General features: G+C 40.0%; 1 protein-coding gene across 1 annotated transcript in view; it reads right to left on the bottom strand.

Moving 5' to 3' along the window:
• LRRIQ3 (leucine rich repeats and IQ motif containing 3) overlaps window positions 1-25,615 on the bottom strand; it is a 93,193-nt gene that overhangs the window by 14,317 nt on the left and 53,261 nt on the right. The window lies entirely within an intron of this gene.

Below are 25,615 nucleotides of genomic sequence, written 5' to 3'. Positions count from 1 at the left end.
AGGCCAGAAATAAACACACAATTATATGGTCAATTAATATTTGACAAAGGAAGCAAGAGCATACTATAGAGTCTCTTTGAAAAATGGCGGTGGGAAAACTGGACTGGGATCATACCTATCAGAGTGCCTCATTTTCTGTTTCTACAAAAGTACCTTACACATAGCAAATGCTCAATGTTACATGAATATCTTTCACATATATTATATTTATCTGATTGCTGTGTTTAGCAAAGAAAACATTTTTCTATTAAAGAGAGATGGCTAATACCCACAGAAACCAAATAATTCTCAGAAGCTTTTTGTTTTCTTTTTTCTGTTTCTTAAACAGAGGGCTGAAAAGAGTATACTTAAACACAAAATGATGCAATTCTGTTTAATTTGGTAAATAATAAAGGGGCATAAAATAACCTTTTGATAGGTCTCTGTCTTAGTGCCTTAAAATGTCTAACTCAGAATGACTAAAGAAAATGTGGTATATACATACAATGACATATATTTAGCTTTTAAAAAGAAGGAATTCTGCAATATGCAACAAATTACATGAGGCTTCAGGACATTATGGTAAGCGAAAAAATTAAATCACAGAAAGACAAATACTGCACGATTCCATTTATGTGAGATGTCTCAAGTAGATATTTAGAATTTTTAATTGCTACTTGTAATCATATTAGAGTTCATTTTTCTGGTTTTCTCATTCGTAAATTATTAATTTCTATCTTATTTCAATTGTAATTCATCCTGATATGTTAATAATTCTTCTATTTTAATTTCTTTTTGGATAATATACCTAGTATGTCTAAGACTCTGTGAGCATTTATTGAATCTTAGATCTCAAATCTCAATTTCAGTGTTTTAGTAATGTAATAGATGCCAATTTTCCCCAATGGCAGCTACTTAAAATTACATATGGTCTCAATGAGGAATTTAATAGCTTCTAGATTCCTAGAGTCATTTTGATTTATCTATCTATTAATTCATCTATGTATCCACCTTTCCATCCATCCATTTATGTTTTAGTAGCTTGAAAATTCAACTGAAATTCAATAATTACAACTATAAAATTTCTGATTCAAACTCCCTCCATTTCTTAATTTTCCCTCTAAATTTTTAGTTTAATTTTTAATTGCTTGAGAATTATGTTGTTTCTGTTGATATTAGCTATCTCTCTTTAATAGAAAAATGTTTTCTTTGCTAAACACAGCAATCAGATAAATATCATATATGTGAAAAATGTATATGTAACACTGAGCATTTGCTATGTGTAAGGTACTTTTGTATAAACAGAAGATGAGGCACTCTGATAGGCATGATCTCAGACCTCATGAAACTTCTAGTGGCAGAAAGCAGATAACAATCTCATAAACAAAAAAAAATATCATACAGGAATGAGGGCTCTGATGAGAATGAATAGGGTAAAATGACAGGGAGTCTAGTAATTTTACTGGGTATACAAGAAAGATTTTTAATAGGGAATTCAATTGAATCTCAAATATGAAACACAGGAAGGAATAAGCAGTGGGAAAATTTGGGAGAAAGTATGTTCTAAGAGAAATGAGAAGTTACTGTAAGGACAATAGGTAGGAGCACATTTGGCCTGTTAGGGATACAAAGAGAAAGTCATTTTTGTTGGAACCCTGTAAATAAGATACATACAGGTGGTTTTGAGATGTAATGAGAGAGGTAAGATGGATTATCTAGAGTATTGTAGGAAACTGAAAAAAGTTGGGATTTTATTATGAGATTTCAAGCATAGAGGAAGGAAAATTTGGGATATTTTTAATAGGCAGTCAATAGGGCTGCTGATAAATTAAATCACAGAGGAGACCAAAACAAATAAACAAACAAAAAACCCACAAAACAAACAAACAAAAAACCCACAATCAAGAGTGAATGCTCCTAGCATTTTGTCTCAACAAATGGTGATGCCATTTGTTGAGATAGGAAATATTGGGGAAAAATAAGATTTAGTGAACTAGGTTAAATATTCTATGTATTACTAATTATGAAGTTCATAGTTTTCATATTCAGACACAAGCTACCATTTCATTAATATGTCATATTTAAATTCTTTATCTTTAAAAATATTATTTCCTGGAGGAAAAAAATGGCGGCTGGCAGGACGGAGCTGAGAAAGAGGAAGTGAGTGAGTGAGGGTATGAAAGGAGTGTGTGTGGATGTGCGTGGGGTGTGTGAGAGTGAGTGAGGGAAAGTTAAATCGCGCAGGAGCAGCAGGGGCTGGACTACAGTCTCTCCTTGACAAGGAGAGCCTACCCCTGCTTCAGGCACTCCCCAGAAGGCGGGACTCCAGCACAGAGACCACGCCATCTTGAACGGCCTTTTTGAGAAATTCATCAACACCACCAACAAGACAGGCCTTGGAACTGCCCTGCGACCCAGCACACACTGCAGCCAATACCCTGCTACCCCAGCTGCAGACCCCCGGACCCTGGGAACTCCACCCCCAAAGGTACACCTTTCCGCAGCTGTAAGTGCAACTCCCCCCGCCCCCCAACAACAGAACTCTGGATTCGCACAAGCGCGCGCACTTGCGTGCGAGTTCCCCATCCCATAGGCAAGCTTGAACACTTTACTCCAATTTGCGTGTTTCTCCTTGGTGCTTGGAGACAAAGGTAACACATCTCTTGATATTTTAGAATTACAACAGCATAATGTACAATTATCCCAAACAAACTAACAAACCAATTCTTTGAATGTCTGGCAGCAATTTAAAAACGACATGAAAGGATTTAATCCCTTCCACTGTCTAGAGGGCCCCCTGGGAAGGCACCTAAGCATTCTATATTGGCCCCTCTTGCCCTTTGGGCCAAGAGTGACCCTCTTCTCGTGGTCCAGTTGCCCTCAGCGGTTGCCTGAGCTTTCAGTTCATGCCGAGGTTGAAGCATCATGGTGGCTGGTACCATGGATCTGTCTCTCACCCAGTGGAGTGAGCTGGGCCCTCTCTGGAGAAGGAACCTGGGTTCCCCAAAATATAAGATCAGTGCCCGGGCCTCGCCAGCAGGCGAGGGGATCCCAAGGCAGGTGCTGGGGGTGAAGGCCATGGGGGCATAGGCTACCAAGGAGACAGAACTGAACCTCACATCACACTGCTTGGCCCCGGAGGATGGCTGGTTAGCCAGAGACTGTCAAACCTCAGAGGGAAGGTAGGGGAGGGTCGGGGTAAAGGGGGAGAGATCAACCAAAGGACTTGTGTGCATGCATATAAGCCTAACCAGTGGTCATGGACAACAGGGGGGTGGGGGCATATGTGAGGAGGGGTTTGGGATGGGAATGGGGGATGAGGACAATTATGTGATACCATAATCAATAAAGAAATTTAAAAAAAATATTATTTCCCATTTACATGATTACTAATAATGATATGGGAAAAACTGAGGAAAATAACAACTTTGTATACTTTTTCTTAATTATACCAGATTACTTTTGAGGTATAGCCATTAATTCCATGAACTGCATAATTCAATGCAGGATAACTACTTTTTCAAATATAGCTTACCCTATGAAAAATAAATGTTTGCTAAAAAAAATTATCCTTATATTTTTACAGCATATAAAATTCCCTATTTAAGAGCAAAACACTGGACCACATTGTCATCAATTTATTTTCAACTGCCTCAACAGATAGTTTTAACTGTCACATGAAACTTTTAGAACTCACAGGAACACAGAAGCCAGACCCATTTCTGGTCAACAGAACTTATTTGGTTCTTCTAAACGTATTACAGATTGGTAAGCCATCTGTGAAGAAACAAATGATCTAAGACTATTTAAAATCAGTGCAGGAATGATCTGAATGTTCACAAATGGGTCTGAAGCAGTTGCTCTCTTCAGCAAAACTGCCTGACATCTTAGCACAAGCAGATGGCTTTGTGTGGTAAACAGCCTTTGAGGCAACTTTGAGTTCAGGTGAAGCAAAGAAGAATAGGAGGGAAAGAAGTAAATATAAACAAAACAATGTGACATCAACTTCTGCCATGCACAGAGTTTTCCCTGATTTGTTAGGCACATAAATATCATTGAAATTATCGTGACACAATGGCTATTTTCTTCCTTTGAGGTTTTCTTAGTAACAATACAAAAGGGTCTGAGGTTTTACTTCACCCATTACATATACACACATAATCCTATATAATAAAAGGCTAATGTGCAAATAGACCGAACAGCGGAACAACCAGAACAACCTGTCACTATGACGTGCGGTGACCACCAGGGGGCGTGCGCAGAACATGGCAGGCATTGACTGCAGTGGGATGGTGGAGCAGGTGAGTGGGGGCACCAAACCAAGGTGGGGCGCCGGTGGCTGTCATCGGTGCGAACCTCTATCTAGTGATTTCTAAAAATTCGTTGCTCCCATGCGCTGCAATCCCACTAAGCGCTTGCATCTGCTGCCGGCACCAGCTCCACTTGCACCCGCTGCTGGTGCCGGAGCCACCACTGGCACCCACGGCTAGCGCCCCCACCAGCCCCGATTGCTCTGCGCCATCAGCGGGCGCGAGCAGCTGCTGCCAGCCCTAATCACCCCTCAGGATTTCTCCACCTCCCCATGCTCCTGAGGGGAGATCGGGGCAGCAGCTGCTGCTCGTGCCCACTGCTGGCGCCAGCCCCAATTGCTCCGCACCTTCAGCAGGTGTGAGTGGAGCTGGGACCATCAGCACATGGGAGCGTTGACAGCGGGAGCGGAGCTGCTGGCAGACAGGGGACCAGGGGCTGTGGCACGAGGGGCTGGGCGGGAGCACGGAGGATGCACCGAGACCCGCCCCTGTGCCTACCACAGCCTCCAGGCCCACAGTTCCTTTGAAGGTTCACGAATTCATGCACTGGGCCCCTAGTGTGGTATAAATGGCCTAAGACAGTGGTTGGTAAACCACAGCTCACGAGCCACATGCGGCTCTTTGGCCCCTTAAGTGTTCTAACGCCACTTCTTCAAAATAGACTCGCCCAGGCTGAAAACCGACTTCTGCGCATGGGCCACGAAGTTTCGATCGCACTCCATGTGTGCGCCTGCACGTGGTATTTTGTGGAAGAGCCACACTCAAGGGGCCAAAGAGCCGCATGTGGTTCGTGAGCCGCGGTTTGCCGACCACTGGCCTAAGATATACCAATCCAAGGTCATCATAATACACAAAGTTTACAAAAAACTGTACATGTCACATGTAACAGAATTATATGGGGACTGATTGCAATAGGGTAGAAAGTTATAGAGATGTATAGAAATTTCCCCTCTTAATACCATTATACATTTTTGAAAATTAGATATATTGTGTGAAAATGCTGTACAGAAGCCTACTTCTCTAAAGTCTACATGGGAAAAAGTGTAATGAATTCCATGCTAACTACAAAATCTTATACTTAACAAAAAAAACCAACAACAACAAAACAAAACCAAAAAAACATGGCAAACATGAAAGCAGTAAACATACTTATAAGATGTATATTAATATGTAAGATATTTAAAATATTATTATTTGAACATTAACAAATGAGGTTTCTTACAAATAATTGTTTCAATTGCAAGGATATGGTTGCTGTTGCTGACAACATCTCAGATAAATATACCCATTGTTGACATCCAACATGCTTTAAAAATGTCTACATATGATTTTTTCAATATCTTTATTGAGATATATTTAATACTAGAGTCCTGATGCACGAAATTCGTGCAAGGGGCTCGGCCCTCATAGCCACAGCAGCATGCCTCGGCCCTCGCAGCCACGGTGGCATCTGGAAGGTCATCCAGAAGGTTGTTCAGCTGTCCGGTCTAATTAGCATATTATACTTTTATTATTATTATCCTATCTTATAAAAGAGAAACATGCAAATTGTACCTCTGCTATGCCCACAAGCCATGCCCATCAGCCAATCAGGAGCGAGTATGAAAATTAACCCAACCAAGATGGTGGGGGCCACGGAACTGGAGTGAGTATAAGGCTTGGGTTGCCCCTGGTGACAGAGGAAGCCAAGCTTCCGGCCTGCCCTGGCCACTGTTCAAGGAGTGGCTAAAAAAAAACAGGGAGGGGCTGGAGGCCTGGGTCACCGGGGGTCATGGCCAGCCTGAAAATGACCCTCAGCCCCTCACCCATGCTGGCCAGGCACCCCAGCAGAACCCCCTACCCTGAAGGGGGTGTGGCAGCCTGAAAACAGCTCTCAGCCTCTTACCCAGGCTGGCCACACCCCCATGGAGTAAGAGTCCCGCTGGGGGTCGTGGCCAGCCTGCAAACAGCCATCAGCCCCTCACCCAGGCTGGCCAGGCATCCCAGCGGGACCCCCACCCTGATCCAGGACACCCTTCAGGGCAAACCAGCCGGCCCCCACCCGTGCACCAGGCCTCTATCTATACTAATAAAAGGGTAATATGCTAATTAGACTGGGAGACCTTCCAGGAGACCTTCCGGACATTCTTCTGGACAAAGCCATGGTGGCGGGGCCAAGATAGAGGTGGTTAGAGGCCAAGAGGGGAGGGAAGTTGTGGGTGATCAGGCCAGGATAGGACGGCAGTTGTGGGTCATAAGGCTGGTGGGTGGCAGGGCCGTTGGGGATAAGCAGACCAGCAGGGGGGCCAGTTGGGGGTGAGCAGGCCATCAGTGGGGGTCAGTTGGAGGTAATAAGGACAGTGGGGGGGCAGTTTGGAGTGAGCATGCCAGCAGGGGGGCAGTTGGGGGCAAGCAGGCCAGTGGGGAGGGAAAGAGGGGGTGAGCAGGCCAGCAGGGGGGGCAGTTGGGGGCAAGCAGGCCAGTGGGGAGGGAAGGTGGGGGTGAGCAGGCCAGCAGGGGGGGGCAGTTGGGGGTGAGCACACTGGCACAGGGGGCAGTTGGGGGTGATCAGGTTGGCGGGGGGTCAGTTGGGGGCGAGAAGGCCAGTAGGCAGAGTGGTTAGGGGCATTCAGGAAGGCAGGCAGGCAGGTGAGCAGTTAGGAGCCAGCAGTCCCAGATTGTGAGAGGAATGTCCGACTGCCGGTTTAGGCCCAATCCCTGTAAACCGGCAGTTGGACATCCTTTGAGGGGTCCCAGATTGGAGAGAGTGCAGGCCGGGCTGAGGAACACCCACCTACCCATGCATGAATTTCGTGCACTGGGCCACTATTAGATACCATAAAATTAATCATTAAACCATTAAACTATACAATGTGATGGTTCTAATATATTAAGGGTTATCCAACTATCACCACATAATCTATATTTAAAACATTTTCATCACACACCAAAAAAATGTTACAACTATTAGAGTCACCCTCCACCCCCAACCACTAAAACCTCCTCAACCCTAGGCAACTGCTAATCTACTTTACATCTCTGTAGATTTATGTGTTCTGTACACTATTATAAGTAGAATCATATAACCTGTGTCCTTTTTTCATTATTCCAAAGAAATCCATTGCAACTTTACGATTTCTTCCCTTTTTAAGCTCACCTTTTATACAGTTTTCCTCCATCTCTACCTTTGCCTATTCCACCCTGAGTTCTACTGGTCCGACAATTTTAGAATAAAATATATATACCAATTAAATTCCTAGCCATAAACACTGAAAAACCAAATGAATTTCTGTCTGGGCAAATGTTGGCTCAGTATGAAGGTCAAAGTTTCTGCAGTTTACTGAATGACTATGAATCAGACTCTTGATGATATTATTATTTCACTAGAGGCCCAGTGCATGACATTCGTGCGCTGGGTGTGAGGGGGATCCTTCAGCCTGGCCTGCACCCTCTCGCAGTCTGGGACCCCTTGGGGGATGTCCGCCTAAGCTCTAAGCTGGCAGGCGGACATCCCCTGAGGGGTCCTTAGCACTGCCGCAGAGGCAGGAGAGGCTCCTGCCACTGCCGCTGCGCTCACCAGCTGTGAGCCTGTCTTCTGGCTGAGCTGTGCTCCCCCTGTGGGAGTGTATTGACCACCAGGGAGCAGCTCCTGTGTTGAGCATTTTCCCCCTGGTGGTCAGTGTGTGTCATAGCGACCGGTCATTCCGCTGTTCGGTCGATTTGCATATTAGGGTTTTATTATATAGGATTTTACCAACTTTGCTATTTCTGTAACCTGCTAAGAAACATGATGCCTCAGTCTCCCATCTCCCCACCCACCTCCACCATCAGGATCTTAGTATGAAGATCTAAACATCTAATCTGGTATCCTGAGGTCAAATCTGTGTGCTCAACTTGGACCACCCTGACTACACAGAACATACTAGTCTAATGTCTATTGACATAATGCTTTGCCTCTACCTCTCTGTTGCTTTTGAACCAGTGAAAAGCAAGAGCCACTATTGGATAGTGGTTAGGGGTATAAAACCAGGAGTAAAATCAGTTGATTTTCCAAAATGCCATGTCCTAGCATTTCAGAAAGTAATTTCAAGCAAGTTACTTCACTTCACAAAGCCACAGTTTCTTCACCTATAAAATGGAAGAACAAAACTGCTTACCTTAAAGATTAGCTGTGAGGATTGAGAGAAAACTGTTTGGTACACAGGAAAAAATTTTAAAATCTAGATTTCATTAGTTCAGCTATCAATTCCATTATGAACTCTATAAATTCTCATTTCCTTGAAAATGGCAGGCATTTCTAGTTTACCCAAAAGTCTTTCTCACACTCCCAGATGCTGCCTCAGAATTTAACAGTAGCATTCTGCCTAGAGTGCTGTAATTCATCAGACTAGACTATGAGCCAATACACTTACTATTTTTATCTGAGATAATAAGCTTCACTTAACCTTTTCTTATACAATAATTACAAATTCCTTTTTCTCTTTATTCAATATACTCAAACTGAATTTCTTTTTACTCTCAAATATCTCTTATACCTGACTGTTCTGAAACAAAACATAATTTTATATTTTTTAAATCTGAAACCTGATATTAATCCAGCTTTGCACTTACATTTTGGTTTAAAAGTCATTATTTACGAATTTGTCTAGTCACTATTCTTTCTGATTTTTAAAAATATGTTCATGTAGATGTAATTCACATACCAAAGAAATATTTTTATAGTGTGTGATTAGTGAAAGAACAGACAAATAGATCAATGGAACAAAATAAAGAAACTAGAAATTGATCCACATAAATATATTCAACACAGAAACAAAAGGCAAAACAATGGAGCAAAGATAAGTCTTTTTGAAAAATAATCCTGGACCAACTGGACATTCAAATGCAAAAAATACTAATTTAGACACAGAATTTATACCCTTCACAAAAGTCAATTCAAAAAATGGGTATTAGAGCTCAAAATAAATACAAAACTTCTAGAAGAAAAACTAGGAGATAACCTAGATAAGCTTGTGTATAGCAGTGATTTTTTAGATGCAAAGTGAAAGGCATGATACATGAAATAATTAATGTACAGGACTTCACTAAATTTAAAAACTTTTAAGAAAGACAATGTCAAGAGAGTGAGAATGTAAGTCACAAGCTTGGAGAAAATATTTCCAAAAGATATAACAGTTAAAGTTCTATTATCCAAAATATATATTAAAAAAATAACTCTTAAAACTTAACTATAAGAAAGCAAACAATCTATTTAATAAAATGGTCAAAAAACAGACACCTCACCAGAGCTTATATATGGATGGTAGATAAACATATGAAAAGATGCTCAACAGCTATGTCAATAAGGGATTTCAAATTAAAGTAACAAAGAGGTAACACTACACACCTATTAGAATAGAGAAAATCCAAAACACTGAGAGTAGCAACTGCTGGGAAAGGTGTGGAGCAGCAGGAACTCATTCATTGCTGGTGTAAATACACAGTGTCACAGTTACATGGGAAGACAGCTTGGCGCTTTCTTATAAAGCTGAACATAATCATACCAAAGGGTTTCAGAACAGCCGCTTCAAGGTATAGTATGTGGGCATATTCTTTATTTTGAGCTAAAAGCAATTAAGATCCTACAGGCTCAAGATAAACTTCTGCCACTTAACCCCTAACTACCTAGAAAATTTTAAATTAGAGGCCTGGCCCTTAATAAGAGTTATTTCCAGAAATAACTTTTTATGACCTATCTATAGGGCAGAAAAACACCTCATTACTGAACACCTGTTTTTCGTATTGATCTGAAGATTATCCTCCACCACTTTGAAGCTTCAGGCCTCTTACCATATTCCTTAGCTCAGGATGTTGTACATACCTCATTTTACCTTCTGAACCCCTCATGTATGTGGAGTTCCCATACATACATGTGTAATTAAATTTGGTTATTTTCTCATTAATCTGCTTCATGTTGATTTAATTATTAAACCAGGAGAAAAAATAAAAATAAAATAAAATAAAAACAAAAAAACAGGAGAAAGAACCTAGAAGTGCACAGGTCAATTTCTTCCTCCCCACAATGCTCCTCAGTATTTAACCTAATGAACTAAATATTATGCCCACATAAAAACCTACACATGGATGTTTACAGCAGCTTCATTCATAATGATCAAAACATGAAAGTAACCAAGATGTTCCTCAGTAGATGAATGGATAAATACACTGGGTACATATATTCAATAAAATATTATTCAGCACTAGAAAAAAATGATTTAGCAAATGATCTACAAGGACATAGAAGGCCACCAACATTATGAAACAACCAAATTTAACATAGCATTCACAACAGCAGAATACATACTCTTCTCAAGTACCCACATTTTCCAGGATAGATCATATAGTAGGTTATGAAACAGTTTTTAATAAATTGAGGAAGATTACATAATAAAAAGCATGACCTTTAACCAGAAGGCAATTAAACTCGAAAGCAATAATAGAAATTTTTGAAACTCACAAATATGTAGGAATTAAATAGTGTAGTCCTGAATGGGGATATGGGGTTCTCATAGATACATGTGTATAAAACAATATGAATGAAAACAAAAAGAAATTATGGAATTCAAGTACTGCAGTGCTCAGAAGGAAATTTACATCTATAAAACCCTATGTTCAAAATGAAGAAAGATCTTAGATAGTGTAACCTTCCAATCCTTAAGAAACTAGTAAAAAATGATAAACTAAACCCAATACAAATAGGAGAAAAATGATAAAGCAAACATAAGTAAATGAGAAAATGTAAGTTGGTTTTTGTAAAAGATCAACAAAATTGACAAATCTTTAGATAGATGTCCCCTTTTTAAATCTTTTAGCCAAGTTCAAAAACCCTGCCCCCCCCCCCCCCCCATTAAACATAGGCACATTTATTGGTCAAAAATTGTGTTTTATTCCCTTCAGCCAGTTAAGGTTTTTACATTTTTTAAAAAATGTATTTTATTGATCTTTTACAGAGAGGAAGGGAGAGGGATAGAGAGCTAGAAACATCGATGAGAGAGAAACATGGATCAGCTGCCTCCTGCACACCCGCCACCGGGGATGTGCCCACAACCAAGGTACATGCCCTTGACCGGAATCGAACCTGGGACCTTTCAGTCCGCAGACCGAGGTTCCATCCACTAAGCCAAACCGGTTCCATCCACTGAGCCAAACTGGTTCCGGCAAAGGTTTTTACATTTTACTGTTAGATGTCTGTGTGTGTGTGTGTGTGTGTGTGTGTGTGTGTGTGTGTGTGTGTGTGTGTGTGTTTAGAGGTTGCCATCACAGTTCAGATTTTATGTTTTTGCCTTATGTTAAGCCAGAAACTAGTAGAACAATATTTGAGAGCATGCAATCTTCTAGACTGCCAGAAATGTGTGTGATTTTATTCTTAAACCTGGCTTGTTAGGAGTTGACCTTGGGTCAAAGTAGCTTGTTGTTCAGCCAGCATTTGGTCAGAGGTTTTGCTTAAACCCTTTGTGCCAGTGAAGCTTGTGACTTATGTTAAAACATCTGTGTGGATGGGAAATACTTTTAAATCTATCCCATTTCCTCTTCTAATTGCTCCCAAGTGGGTAAAACCTAGCACATAGGCACAAACTTCTGGATCCTTAAGGTTGACTGTGATCCCTGGAGGGCTCTTTGCTCTTGTTTCCCCTGGTATCTCTTATTAAACTTCTGGTTGTTCTGTCATTTCACTTATTGCAACCAATATTAGGAAACTATGAGCACCCTCTTAATTGCTCTCCACCAAAACCTCCACTTTTTTCAACAATGCCTTTAGGCATAGAATCTTCCTTCTGTTTCAGATAAACTCAAACACTTCAGTCAGAGCTGCAGAACTCTTCATCCTTAGGGTCTGTCTCTCATCCTGGGAAATACTTCTGCTCCATTGCACAGGAGTAGGGGGGGGGAGGGAGGGGTCCACTCTCCTGCACAGGAACAGGGGTGAGGAGAGGGGTCCACTCCTGGGGTGGCAATCCTGCTCTATGAGCAGGCACCGGGAAAGAGGAGTGGTAGCCACTGGTCTTATTTGCTTGCCCCTCCCAGTGTGGAATCTCTGCTTTAAGAGCAGCTGGTGTGAGGGTAATTTAGCCCCAGTATTCTCACCCTATCATGCCTGAGGTAGAGGCTGGGAGGGGGTATAGGGATTCTCAGGCTTTTGTCTGTGCCTTCTGCAACACAGGGCTGGGTGAATGAAAAATGCCAGAAACCTGACCCTACAGGGTAAAACTGTAGTCTTATACTGGGCACAAGAGGAAAGAGAACCTGTAGCAAGGATGATGAGGACAAAGGAGCAGGTTACGGCTCAAATGTCACAGGTTTTCACTCTTCTTACCAAAATTTAATATATTTTCTTGAATAAAGTGTTTCTTTATTTGCTATATGTCCTTAGGATCATTTCCAGGAATTTAAAATAATTGATTTTTATAATTTTCACAAGCTAAAGGTGATTTTGCTGGGGAGAGTATGTGCCAGGCTGCCCCCTCTACTATTCTGGAAGTCCTCTTCTAAATCTGATTTTGATGAACTTGCAATATGACTCTAGGCTTTGGCCACTTATCATTTGTTTGAAATATATTGAATTCTGAAGTTATGAATATATTTTTTTCTTATATGAATATGGCTGAAAAAGGTTATATTTATAGATAAACAAGGGGCCCAGTGCATGAATCTGTGCACTTTGAAAGGAACTGTGGGCCACGAGGCTGTGGTAGGCACAGAGACGATTCTCAGCCCATCCTCTGCACCCCCGCCCGGCTCCTCCCACTGCGGTCCCTGGTCCCCTGTCCGCTGGCAGCCCCCCTCACACTGCCACTGCTCCCACGCACTGATGGCGCCAGCCCTGCTCACACCTGCTGATGGTGCGGAGCGACTGGGGCCAGCACCAGTAGAGGGTGTGAGCAGGGCCAGTGCAGTCAGCGGCTGCGAGCAGCGGCTGCCGCCCTGATCACCCCTCAGGAGCAGGGAGAGGTGGAGAAGCCCTCAGGGGTGATCATGGCCAGCAGCCGCCTTTCACACCCACTGATGGCGCCCAGTGATTGGGACCAGTGCCAGCAGCAGGTGCGAGTGCTGGGTGGGATTGCGGCACGGGGGAGCAAAGAATTTTCAGTAACCACCAGAGGTTTGCCCCGATGACAGCAACCTGTGCCCCACCTTGTTCTGGCACCCCTACTCACCTGCTCCATAGTCCTGCTGCGGGCCAACGCCCGCCATGTTCTGCACACAACCTCTGGTGGTCAGCGCACATCATAGAGATCAGTTATTTGGTTGTTCCGGTTGTTCCACTGTTCGGTCTATTTGCATATTAGCCTTTTATTATATAGGATATGGAGAGTAGTACCACAGGTAAACCTGAGTTCTGATACTTAGGTTACTTTGGTTTAGAAGGCTCTTCCTGTTTATCCAACCTTGTCATTCTTTTTTTTTTTTTAATATATTTTTACTGATTTTTTACAGAGAGGAAGGGAGAGGGATAGAGAGCTAGAAACATCGATGAGAGAGAAACATTGACCAGCTGCCTCCTGCACTCCCCCTACCGGGAATGTGCCCGCAACCAATGTACATGCCCCTGACCGGAATCGAACCTGGGACCCTTGAGTCCGCAGACTGATGCTCTATTCACTGAGCCAAACCGGTTTCGGCCAACCTTGTCATTCTTTACTCACTATATACTAGGTTCATAAGACTTCATTTTGAGCCTCAAACCTGAAGCTTATTCCCAATTTATGACTTTTGTTGTTACCTTTGCTTGACATACTTTTTCCTACAATCTTTACTTGGATTATTTTTATATTCATTGCAGTATTATTCACAATAGCCAAGATATGGAAACAACTTATGTGTCCACAAATGAAAGGATAAAGAACATGTGAAATACACACACACACACACACAAATAGTATTCAGTCATAAAAAGGTGAAATCTTGCCATTTGTAACAATATGAATGGATCACGAGGGTATTATGCTAAGTGAAACAGTCGTAAGGAAAAAGACAAATACCATATAATCTCATTCTATGTGGAGCATGAAACAAAAACAAAATAAACAAAACCCACCATCTTTGTTGGGTTAATTTGCATACTCACTCCTGATTGGATGGTAGGCATCACGAAGGTACAGTCAATTAGCATGTAACTCTTTTATTAGGTAGATATATATTTTCATCAGCTCTAGGCATTCAAAATCCAACAGTAAATAAGGCATATAAAAACTCTGTCCTTGCCGAAACCGGTTTGGCTCAATGGATAGAGCGTCGGCCTGCGGACTGAAAGGTCCCAGGTTCGATTCCAGTCAAGGGCATGTACCTTGGTTGCGGGCACATCCCCAGTAGGGGGTGTGCAAGAGGCAGCTGGTCGATGTTTCTCTCTCATCGATGTTTCTAACTCTCTATCCCTCTCTCTTCCTCACTGTAATAAATCAATAAAATATTTAAAAAAAAAACAACTCTGTCCTTGTGGAGCTAGATATTAATGGTAAGGATAATATTACATGTTTCAGTGTAACGTCTGTAGGATTGTGAAGTAAAAACGCCCTGTCTGTAACTTGTGAATAAGGATAAGTATTATATTGTCTTATTTATATTATAAATTATGTAAAACAGTTGATTGCTTTTGTTGTAAACATTATCCAAATACCAGTTTTACTAATTATTTGCTTGTAATAAATTGATATGTTTATCTTCTTTAACTTAAGTTACACCTATTACTCCTTCTAATTTTTATCTTATATTGCCTTATCAAATATATTTTTCTTTATGAAAATGATATATCACTGCAGGTCTGGTTTTTAAAGAGACATGATGCTTCATGAATGCTTTTTCTATTTTATATTAACCAATGTCACCCCAATAAATTCAATTTAAAAAATAATTTTTTACAAAAGAAATTAAGCCCTAGCCGGTTTTGCTCAGTGGATAGAGCGTCGGCATGTAGACTGAAGAGTCCCAGGTTCAATTCTGGTCAAGGGCACACACCTTGGTTGCAGGCTCTGGTCAAGGCGTGTACAGGAGGCAACCAATTGATCTCTCACATCAATATTTCTCTCTGTTTTTCCCTCTCTCTAAAAATCAATGGAAAAATATCCTTCTGTGAGGATTATAAAAAAATAATTAATAAATAAAATAAAAAAGAAATTAAGCCCAGCCAGTGTGGCTCAGTGGTTGAGCATCAACCAGTGAACCAGAAGGTCACAGTTCCATTCCCTGTCAGGGCACATGCCCAGGTTGCCCAAGTAGGGGGTGTGCAGGAGGCAGCTGATCGATGATTCTCTCTCATCATTGATGTTTCTATCTCTCTCTCCCTCTTCCTTCCTCTCTGTAAAATCAATAAAAATATATTTTTAAAAAGAAATTAAATATATAAATACCTTAATTTTTACTGAAAGGATATGGCATACTAGACAGACATTGTAACCCTTAAAGTGTGTATTATGTTAGTGTTTTTTAATCCTTTTATAGTGAGTATAGCTGGAAAATGGGCCCATCTTCTGCAGCTATATCAGAACAGCATTTATATTTCAAATATAGTTATGAGGAAGTAAATTCAAATCCTTTACAAAAAGTGTTTGCTGCTATGAAACACATTTCTGAGAACAAAACTGCTATTTTCTTATTCGAAATGCAAGGTCAAAGGCTTTGTTATCTGAGGGTCATTATATCAAAGAGCCTGGTCAGACTTATATAATCTTTCATTTTGCCCCCATTACATACTTTGTCTTGCTCTAAATCCACCTAGGAGTCTGATATGAAGACTCGAAAGGAGATTTTATGTTCACATTTTCTGCCTCCAACATTTGTTTTCAAATTCATTCAATTTATTATATCTTGCTGATTTCATTCCACTTGTGCTTTAGGCAATTTTAACAGTTTTTTTCCTTTCTTCTAAATTGTTTGCTGGAATGACTGAATTTTAGCCCAGGATATAAAATAGTATCAACTAAATCACTTCACATAAACAATTAGAGCAGACGCATGCATATAAAACTAGAAATCTTTGTTGCTACATTTAAAATTAAAAGCAAAAACATATTTTTGTATCAGTATAATAGCTCAAATTAGTTTAAAAATGTTTTTAATATTCTTCTTACCAAGAATAAAGAGGGTTAAGATTATATTAAAATAAAAGTAAGTATAACTTGATGGACAAAATATAGATTTTTGAGTCACGTACATTTGGACTTAGTTTTGATTCTAAGCAACAATGTCATACATTGCATTGCCTGCTTCCCATGTAGTTATGTAGGAATTATGTTATTATTTATGTCCATTTGACTGTGAGCAAAAGTGAAACATCACTTGAGCGTGAAAGCAATTAAGATCACCCTTCTCTCCCCTGCCATGTAGATCCTGGAGGCCATGTGTTCCATTAACATATCCTCAAGGTCCTACTGACACACATTGGTTCTTAGATGACAGATAGATGAATCCTTACTGTGCTAAGCTATTGAAATTTCAGGGTTTATATGAGATAGACGTTAGGATTAATTATGCTATAAATACAGAAATTGGTTCCATAACAAAAACCTTAAATATGGTCTCATCTTAGTGACCACATGGGAAAACTGATGTCAGAGATTGGAAAAATGGCAATCCAAGCTTTGTAGTAGCAAGGTAAGAAAGAGAGTATTAATTGCACTGCACTCTGTTTGGTAAGTCACCCTAAAGAAAAAAGAGCTCAGCAAACTAGCTGGTTTTCAAGGCAAAATAAAAGAGAATGGAGAGTTCAGAAATATAGGTCCTTGCATTTTTGGAAAGCTATTTGCTTTGGTAACCCCAAATAATAAAACATGAAATTTAATAACACTTTGAGACAAAGACCCAAACCTCTTAGTTGAAAATAATAATTCAGGATAGAGTGTAAGTAGGTGGGATTCTCACCTGTGGTCCCAGATAGCTTTATAGTAGCTTCCATTAAATTGCTAGAGTGAGAGAGATTGGAAGAAAGTAAGGGGGGAAAAAAGCAGCTCTAAGCATTGCATATGACTCCAAAGAATTTTTTTTAATTGAGATAATATTGGCTTATAAACTTTCATGTTTCAGGTGTGCAACATTATAATTTGATGTCTGTATATACCACATGGTACTCACCACCAAAAGTTTAGTTTCCATATGCCACTATACAATTGATGCCATTCACCTATTTTACACCTTTCTTTCCCTCCTGTAACCACCAGTCAGTTGTCTGCCTCCATGAGTTTAAGTTTGGTTTTTTTTACTGATTCCGGTAGGATTCAGGCCTAAACGGGCAGTCGGACATCCCTCTCACAATCCAGGACTGCTGGCTCCCAACCGCTTGCCTGCCTGCCTGCCTGCCTGATTGCCCCTAACCGCTTCTGCCTGCCAGCTTGATCACCCCCTAACCACTCCCCTGCCAGCCTGATTGACGCCTAACTGCTCCCCTGATGGCCCGATTGGCCCTAACTCCACTCCCCTGCTGGCCTGGTCACCCCCAACTGCCCTCCCCTGAAGGCCTGGTCACCCTCAACTGCCCTCCCCTGCAGGTCTGGCCCCCCCCAACTGTCCTCCCCTGCAGTCTTGTCCCCTCCAACTGCCCTCCCCTGCTGACCATCTTGTGTCCACAATGGGGTGGCCATCTTTGACCACATGGGGGCAGCCATCTTGTGTGTTGGAGTGATGGTCAATTTGCATATTGCCTCTTTATTATATAGGACAGGCGTCCTCAAACTACGGCCCGCAGGCCACATGCGGGTGTTTCTGACATTTTGTTTTTTTACTTCAAAATAAGATATGTGCAGTGTGCATAGGAATTTGTTCATAGTTTTTTTTAAACTATAGTCCGGCCCTCCAATGGTCTGAGGGACAGTGAACTGTCCCCCTGTTTAAAAAGTGTGAAGACCCCTGATATAGGATTATAACAAATCCTCAAAATAAATAGCTTGGCAACATCTCCACTTCTTTACTTCCATTCACTAGTAACCTTCACCAGCATGAGTTCTGTCTCTGCCATTTTGCAGAACTTTCTGTTTGTCATGGTCACCACTGATTTTCCATATTCCAATTCAATAAATACTGGTTTGTTCTCCTATCTCAAGACTTGTTGCCATGCACATTACCTCTCTCAGCTAAAGGTTGACTTCATTTACAACACTCATTCAAGATCACATAACAATATTTTGTGTGGGCACAATACACTGCTAGATGTTATAGAAGACAGAGAGAAGTAAAACCCTGTCATTGTTTTCAAGCACCCCTTTGTCAAAAACAACCATAAAAAGAGGTATAAACAAAGTGTGGTGAGATGCATAAGACCAAAGCATTAATTGTTATTATAGGGGGAGAATAACAGCTTAGTAGAGAAAACAAATGTAATTACTGTATTGCAGAATAAGTGGGTTTTAACAGGCAAAAATGGACACATTTTCAGATGGAGGAAAAAATATAAGCACAGTCACAGTGCTATAGTTGTTGAATTATGAGTGGTATTGTATAACTAGAACAGTCTTTGTGAAGAAGAAGAAATACTGAGACCCTTATAGATATGTAGTAATTCCTTGTTCCCCTCTCTTAAACACAACTTTCATGTATTGCTATAGAATTAATAAGGAAAATAACCCCAATCCTGATTATGTAAAAATTTGAAATCCACATCAAAAATGTTTATGATCTTTTATTTAAAGCTTGAAATAAGGAAATAATATAATCATATATATGTTTTTGAAATACTATGTTGATAGCAAAAAGATCAGTTGGGAGTCTCTTTCTGCAAGAAAAACCTAGTATGAAAATATGGCCTATAAATGGTTGCACTACAATCTAGGTAGATTCTCTATTTCTAAAGTTTTAAAGAGTAACTGATCTGAAAAATTGGTGAAGTAATACCATATGGAAATACGTTATTTGTGGAGCTTCATGGTCTCTGCCAGAAAGTGCATCCCTTCTCCACTCCTTGAACTTACCTGAATTGGCACAGACTAAGATATGGAATTGGGAATTTCCCAATTCACATTATCAAACACAGAATTTAATACCCCTGGACATATAATCTCACAACAAAAATAAAACTACATCAAGAGAAAAAAACAACAATCTGAACAACTGATGCTACTGAAAGCAAGTTAGACAAAATAAGAATTTTAAATAATGATTTAAATGTACAAAAAGGAACAGGAAGATAAAGCAATATGAAATAAGAATGATAAAAATAGTAATAAAACTATTTAAGTTAAAATATTCATTAGGTAGATGATATAAATAGTAAAATGAATGCTGCTGAAAAATAATTCATGAGTTTAAAGATCATATGGAGAAATTCTTCCAAAAAAAGTCTGGGAAGGATGAAGAGATATAAAAAAAACTTTTGAAAGTTATGGAGGGTACTTTACTGCCTCTGTATCTATCTTTTTTTTAATCAGGTTATAATGTTCTTTATTTTCCATAAATGGGTGAGATCATGTGGTATTTTTCTTTCATTGCCTGGCTTATTTCACTTAGCATAATGCTCTACAGTATCGAACAGACTGTCAAATTACAGCAGGAAGGCTGGGGTGTGTTGGGGAGAGGGGGAAAGAGATCAACCGAAGGACTTGTATGCATGCATATAAGCACAACCAATGGACACAAGACACTGAAGGGGTGGGATGAGGGCATGTGACAAGGGTTAGGGGAGGCTGGGGGAAGGTCAATGGGGAAAAAAAGGAGATATAAGTACTACTATATGTAATACTTTAAACAATAAAATAAAATAAAAAAATTTTAAAAAGAAAGATATGGAGGGTAGAAGTAACAGTAATTAGGTAAAACTGGTGTCCCAGAAGAAAGAAAAATAAAAATGGAGAGGAAAAATATGCAAGGAAATAATGGAAGCTATGCCAAATAGAAGAGATCAAGAGGAAAAAATATCTATATTGTTATATATCATAATAAAACAAAGACACCAAAGACAAAGAGACAATTTTAAAAGCTTCTAAAGGAATAAGAATAAAGTGGCCTCTTATTTCTCATTAGCAATCTAAATTTAAAAAAAAAAAACCCACAATAAAATAATATTTTTAAAGCACGGAAAGAAAATTTTGAGCAAAGACTAAATTTAACCAACTTATTTTTTAAATGTGGGGGTAAAAATATTTCTTTTATAAAAGGTGAAATGTTTTCTAGTATAGCCTCACATCATAAACACTTAAAGAAAAGTGAGATGAAATAAGATGAGAAACCAATCTAGGAGATGGTACATATATTGAAAGTAAGGTGGATCAAATAACTTGGTAATATTTGCTGTGTCTTGAATAGTTATTTTTTAAAAAGCTAAACCAAAATAAACAGAATAAAAGAAGCATATACATAATGACAAAATTAAAAGCCATATAGTAACATTGGGTTTTAGACAAGAAAAAAGACATTAGACAATTGGCGATTCATGAATATGGTTCAGAGATGAGTTAATGGTATTGTATCAATGTTAACTTCCTGGTTTTAATAATTGTACCATGATTATATAAGACAACAGCATTTGGGGAATGGGTGAAAAATATTCAGAAATAATTTGTAATTTTTGTAACATTTTTATAATTTGAAATTAGTTCAAAATAAAAAGTCAAAATAAAGGTGGGAAATATAGATGTCAATTATGAAAAAGAAAACAAGAAAGAAGAAAGAAATAGAAAGAGTAGAACTGGAAAAAAACGTAGAAGATAGAAAGAGGCCTAATTCTTTCAATAAATATATACACAAATGGGCTAAATAAGCAGATCCAGCCATTTGCTGTTTCATGATACATATATATAAGCAAAAAGTCAAAAGTAAAAGGATGGAAAAACATATTAGGTAAATTTTAACTAATATAGAGCTAGTGCAGTTAACACTAATATCAGATAAAATAGGTCTGAGGAAAAAACATTTTTATGAATAAAGAGGATAAATGCCCAGCCTGCATGGCACAGTGGTTGAGCATTGACCTATGAACCAGGAGGTCACAGTTGGATTCCCAATTAGGGCACATGCCAGGTTGTGGGCTTGATCCCCAGTGCGGGGCATGCAGGAAGCTGCCGATCAATGATTCTCATCATTGATGTTTCTATCTCTTTCTCCCTCTCCCTTCCTCTCTAAAATCAATAAACATATACTTTAAAAAAGAGGATAAATGCACAATGATAAAAGGTTCAATTCAATAAAAAAATTGTAACAATAACAATCATGCAGCTCTTTAATAAAATCACTTCAAGATGTAATAAACAAAATTTGATAAAATTAGGGAGAAGCCAAAAAATCCATAATTATAGTGGGATATTTCAATATCTCTCTCTCCCTTCTTGGTTAAGCATACAAAAGAAAAAATCAGCAAGAAAATAGAATATTTGAATAACAATGAAAAGTTTTATCTAATAGACTTAGCATTTATTATAACTCCATTTTAGCAAACACCAAGGAATAGGTAGAAGCCAGGATTAAAAAGGATCCTCCTTACAAAAACCATCTATAATAATCTATAATAATAAAAGCATAATAATAAAAGCTGGGGCTGTGAGGGAAGCCGGGGTCCTAGGTGCTAGAGGGAAGCCAGTGCTGGCAGCCAGGAGAAGGAAGGCCTACTCTTGCATGAATTTCATGCATTGGGCCTCTAATGAAAGTTATAAAAGGCTACTTCTTAGGAGACTGTCCCAGCCCTCTTCCCACTCAGTACTCCAGGCATTGCTCATCTTACAATTGAGGGGAAATACTAGTAAATGAGTAGTCCAAAAAGGGTCTGCATCTCAAAAACAGTGCTATTACTTAATATTAACTAAACTATAGACCTGGTACATGAAACCTGTGCACGGAAAGGGGGGAGGGGTTTCCCTCAGTCTGGCCTGCATACTCTCGCAATCAGGGACCCCTCAGGAGAAGTCTGACTGCCAGTGGGATTGGGCCTAAACTGGCAGTCCTACATCCCCCTCGCAATCCGGGACCGCTGGCTCTTAACCACTCACCTGCCTGCATGATTGCCCCTAACCACTCTGCCTGCCTGCCTGATCGCCCCTAACCGCCTCTGCCTGCCTGCCTGATCGCCCCTAACCGCCTCTGCCTGCCTGCCTGATCACCCCTAACTGCTTGCCTGCCTGCCTGATCACCCCTAACCACCTCTGCCTTGGCCTCCGCCACAGCGGCTTCATCTAGAAAGACGTCCGTAATGACGTCTGGAAGGTCGTTCGGCTGTCTGGTCTAATTAGCATATGATGCTTTTATTATTATAGACTAGAGGCCTGATGCATGAAATTCTGCATGGGGGGGGGGATATCCCTCAACCCAGCCTGCACCTTCTCCAATCTGAGACCCCTCGTTATTATAGATAGTAGAAGAAGGAGACTACCAAACTCCCTAAACTTCCAAACTAAGGTTTGCTGAGCCCATATTTTAGTAAGATCAGAGAAAGAAATAATACTAATCATTCTTAAATAAAAAACTTTGTATTTAAGGAAGGAGTGATACTGTTAGGAAGAAATCTTTTTCTCATGTTATATGACTTTGAATATATGCTAATAGGTATCAGTTGGCAAAATGGATTAATAGAAAGATACAATACCCCTATTTAAAAATTAACAGAAAATATTACTTGGTGAAAGAAAAGTAGTTTTTAACACTGGATTGATAAAATCTCATGCCAGGAAATAATAATAACAATCTGTTCAAGCAAAATTAGTACAATTTCTATTTGCTTTTAAAATTAAACATTTTTTAAAGCAAGTATAAGGTAATTTGCTGTTAGTTAAATGAAAAAAATATGATGAAAATGTTATTTTTACTCTAATTCTTCTAATGATTCAAGAAAAGTAAGATACTTTTCAACTCCTCCAGTTTTAACCAGATATAAAGAATTTTATATAAGTGGGTGGTTGCACAATATTTAAAATAACACAGGGAATGACAGAGTGTGTTATATTTCATAAATTCAGATAGCTAAGACAACCATGTGCCCATGCATGTGATTTAATGATTACATAGCAATACATTTACAGTCCTCAGCAGGCATCATGGTTAAATATAAAGGGCACTAGACTTTGGATGAGGAAACAGAGCCTGGAAATAGCACTAGCAGAAGAAAAGAAATAATAGATATTAGAAGGATAAATAAAATGGAATTATAAAAACAACAGAGAAAATAAATGAAAACAAGAGTTGGTTCTTCAAAAATATAAACAATATCAATAAGCTTAGCTATAAAGACCAAGAAAAAAAGAGATGATGGTTGCACAACAACATGAATGTACTTAATGGACAGTTAAAATTTGTTAAAATGGTAAGTTTTTGTCATACATGTTTTAGCATAACATTAATACAAGAGAAACACCTAGAACTGAGTAATATTTTCAGATTAAAAAGCCACAATAAATTAAATGGAAAGAAAATCCACCTTAGGTAACAAACAAATATGAGACAAATCACTGTGAAATTGCAGAACAGCTGTTATAAAGAGAAAATGCTAAAAGTTTGTCAGATGGGAAAAATAATAAACATGTTTATATACAACAAACTGAGAACTAAATGGCAATATACATCTTAAGGGTAACAGTGGAAGCTAGAAGAAAATAAAGCAATAAAAAAATTCAGAAGGAAGTTCTACACAGTCAAATTATTGACCAACTGCAAGTGTAGCATAAAGACATGTTTTGACTTTCAGGCTTTAAAAAATTAACCTCCCACATATAATTTCTCAGTAAACTAATGAAGAATACATTGTATTGAAATAATAAAATAAATCAAGAAAGAACAAGATGTAGAATACTGGAAACAAGGGTCCCAACACAGCATAGAGACAAATACATTCTTGAGATCACAGTTGATGAAATGATAGCCTTTAACATCGGCTTTAGTCAGTAAGCAGTTTTGAAGAATTCAGCAAAATGAAAGGCTAAAGTAGAAATAACTTGAAGAAATATGTAATGCACTTGGGGACAGCAGTGGTATAAGATTTTCAAGCAAGTTAAAAAAACTGTATAAGGAAGTAAATTTAACCCTAATATATTGTGTGGCTCAGCTGTAATATTTACATAGTCATAAAATTAAAATCCTCTCTAATAAAATGGTAATATGCAAATTAACCATCACTCCGCTACATAAGCCATGCCCACCAACCAAGCCACGCCCACCAGCCAATCAGGGTGAATATGCAAATTAACCCCAATCCAAGATGGCTACAGCCACAGAGATCAAGGTTTCCCAGGTAACAGAGGAAGCCAAGCTTTCCATAGCCGTTGCAGGCCTAAGCCTCCACTCAAGCTACAAAGTTTCAATTATAGAAGGTAAACGAATTCAAACAAATGGCAGCAGAATGGAGCTTGAGAGAGCAGGCCAGGGTTGCCGGCGGCAACAGGGGAAGCAAAGCTTTCCGCACACCCTGGCGGGCTCACCTGCTTAAGGCTACAAAGTTTCAATTGTAGAAGGAAAATAAATTCCAGATACCAGGGCTCCCCTTGGGTTGCCAAGGGGCGTGGCCGGCCTGCAAACCACCACAGGCCCCTCACTCAGGCTGCCCCACACCCCAAGGGAGCCCCCACCCTTATCTGTGACACCCTTCAGGGCAAACCAGCTGGCCCCCACCCCTGCACCAGGCCTCTATCCTATCTAATAAAAGAGTAATATACAGATTGATCATCACTGCAACACACAATATAGCTGCCCCCATGTGGTCAAAGATCCTGCCCCCATGTGGACACAAGATGGCCACCACAAGATGGCTAGCAGGAGAGGGCAGTTGGGAGGCACCTGGCCTGCAAGGGAGGGCAGTTGTGAGGGACCAGGCCTGCAAGGGAGGGCAGTTGAGAGGGACCAGGCTTGTAAGGGAGGGCAGTTGGAGGTGATCAACCCTGCAGGAGAGGGCAGTTAGGGGTGACCAGGCTGGCAGAGGAGGGAAGTTGGGGGCAAACAGGCTGGCAGGGGAGCAGTTAAGCCTCAACCAGGCTGGCAGCAGAGTGGTTAGGGGGTGATCAGGCTGGCAGGCAGAAGCGGTTAGGGGCAATCAGGAAGGCAGGCAGGCAGGCAAGCAGTTGGGAGCCAGCAGTCCTGGATTGTGAGAGGGATGTCCGACTGACCGTTTAGGCCCCACCAGGATCGGGCCTAAACGGGCAGTCGGACATCCCTCCAGGAGTCCCAGATTGGAGAGGGTACAGGCTGGGCTGAGGGACAACTCCCCACCGTGCACGAATTTCGTGCACCGGGCTTCTAGTATTAAATATTAGCTAACCCCCAAATAGTGATAATATAATTCTATTGTGATAATAGAGGAGGAGCATCTAAGCATATGAATTAGGAAGGATTTATAACTGTATAATCTGAATATTTGTAAAATGTTAAATGAGATATGGATATTTTATCTAGAATGCTCAACTTGAATCTCATGG

Source organism: Cnephaeus nilssonii, assembly GCF_951640355.1.
Source record: "Cnephaeus nilssonii genome assembly, chromosome: 7".
Classification (NCBI taxonomy): Eukaryota; Metazoa; Chordata; class Mammalia; order Chiroptera; family Vespertilionidae; genus Cnephaeus; species Cnephaeus nilssonii.
Note: the sequence above shows the minus strand (reverse complement) of the source record. Positions and strands in the feature narration are given on the sequence as shown.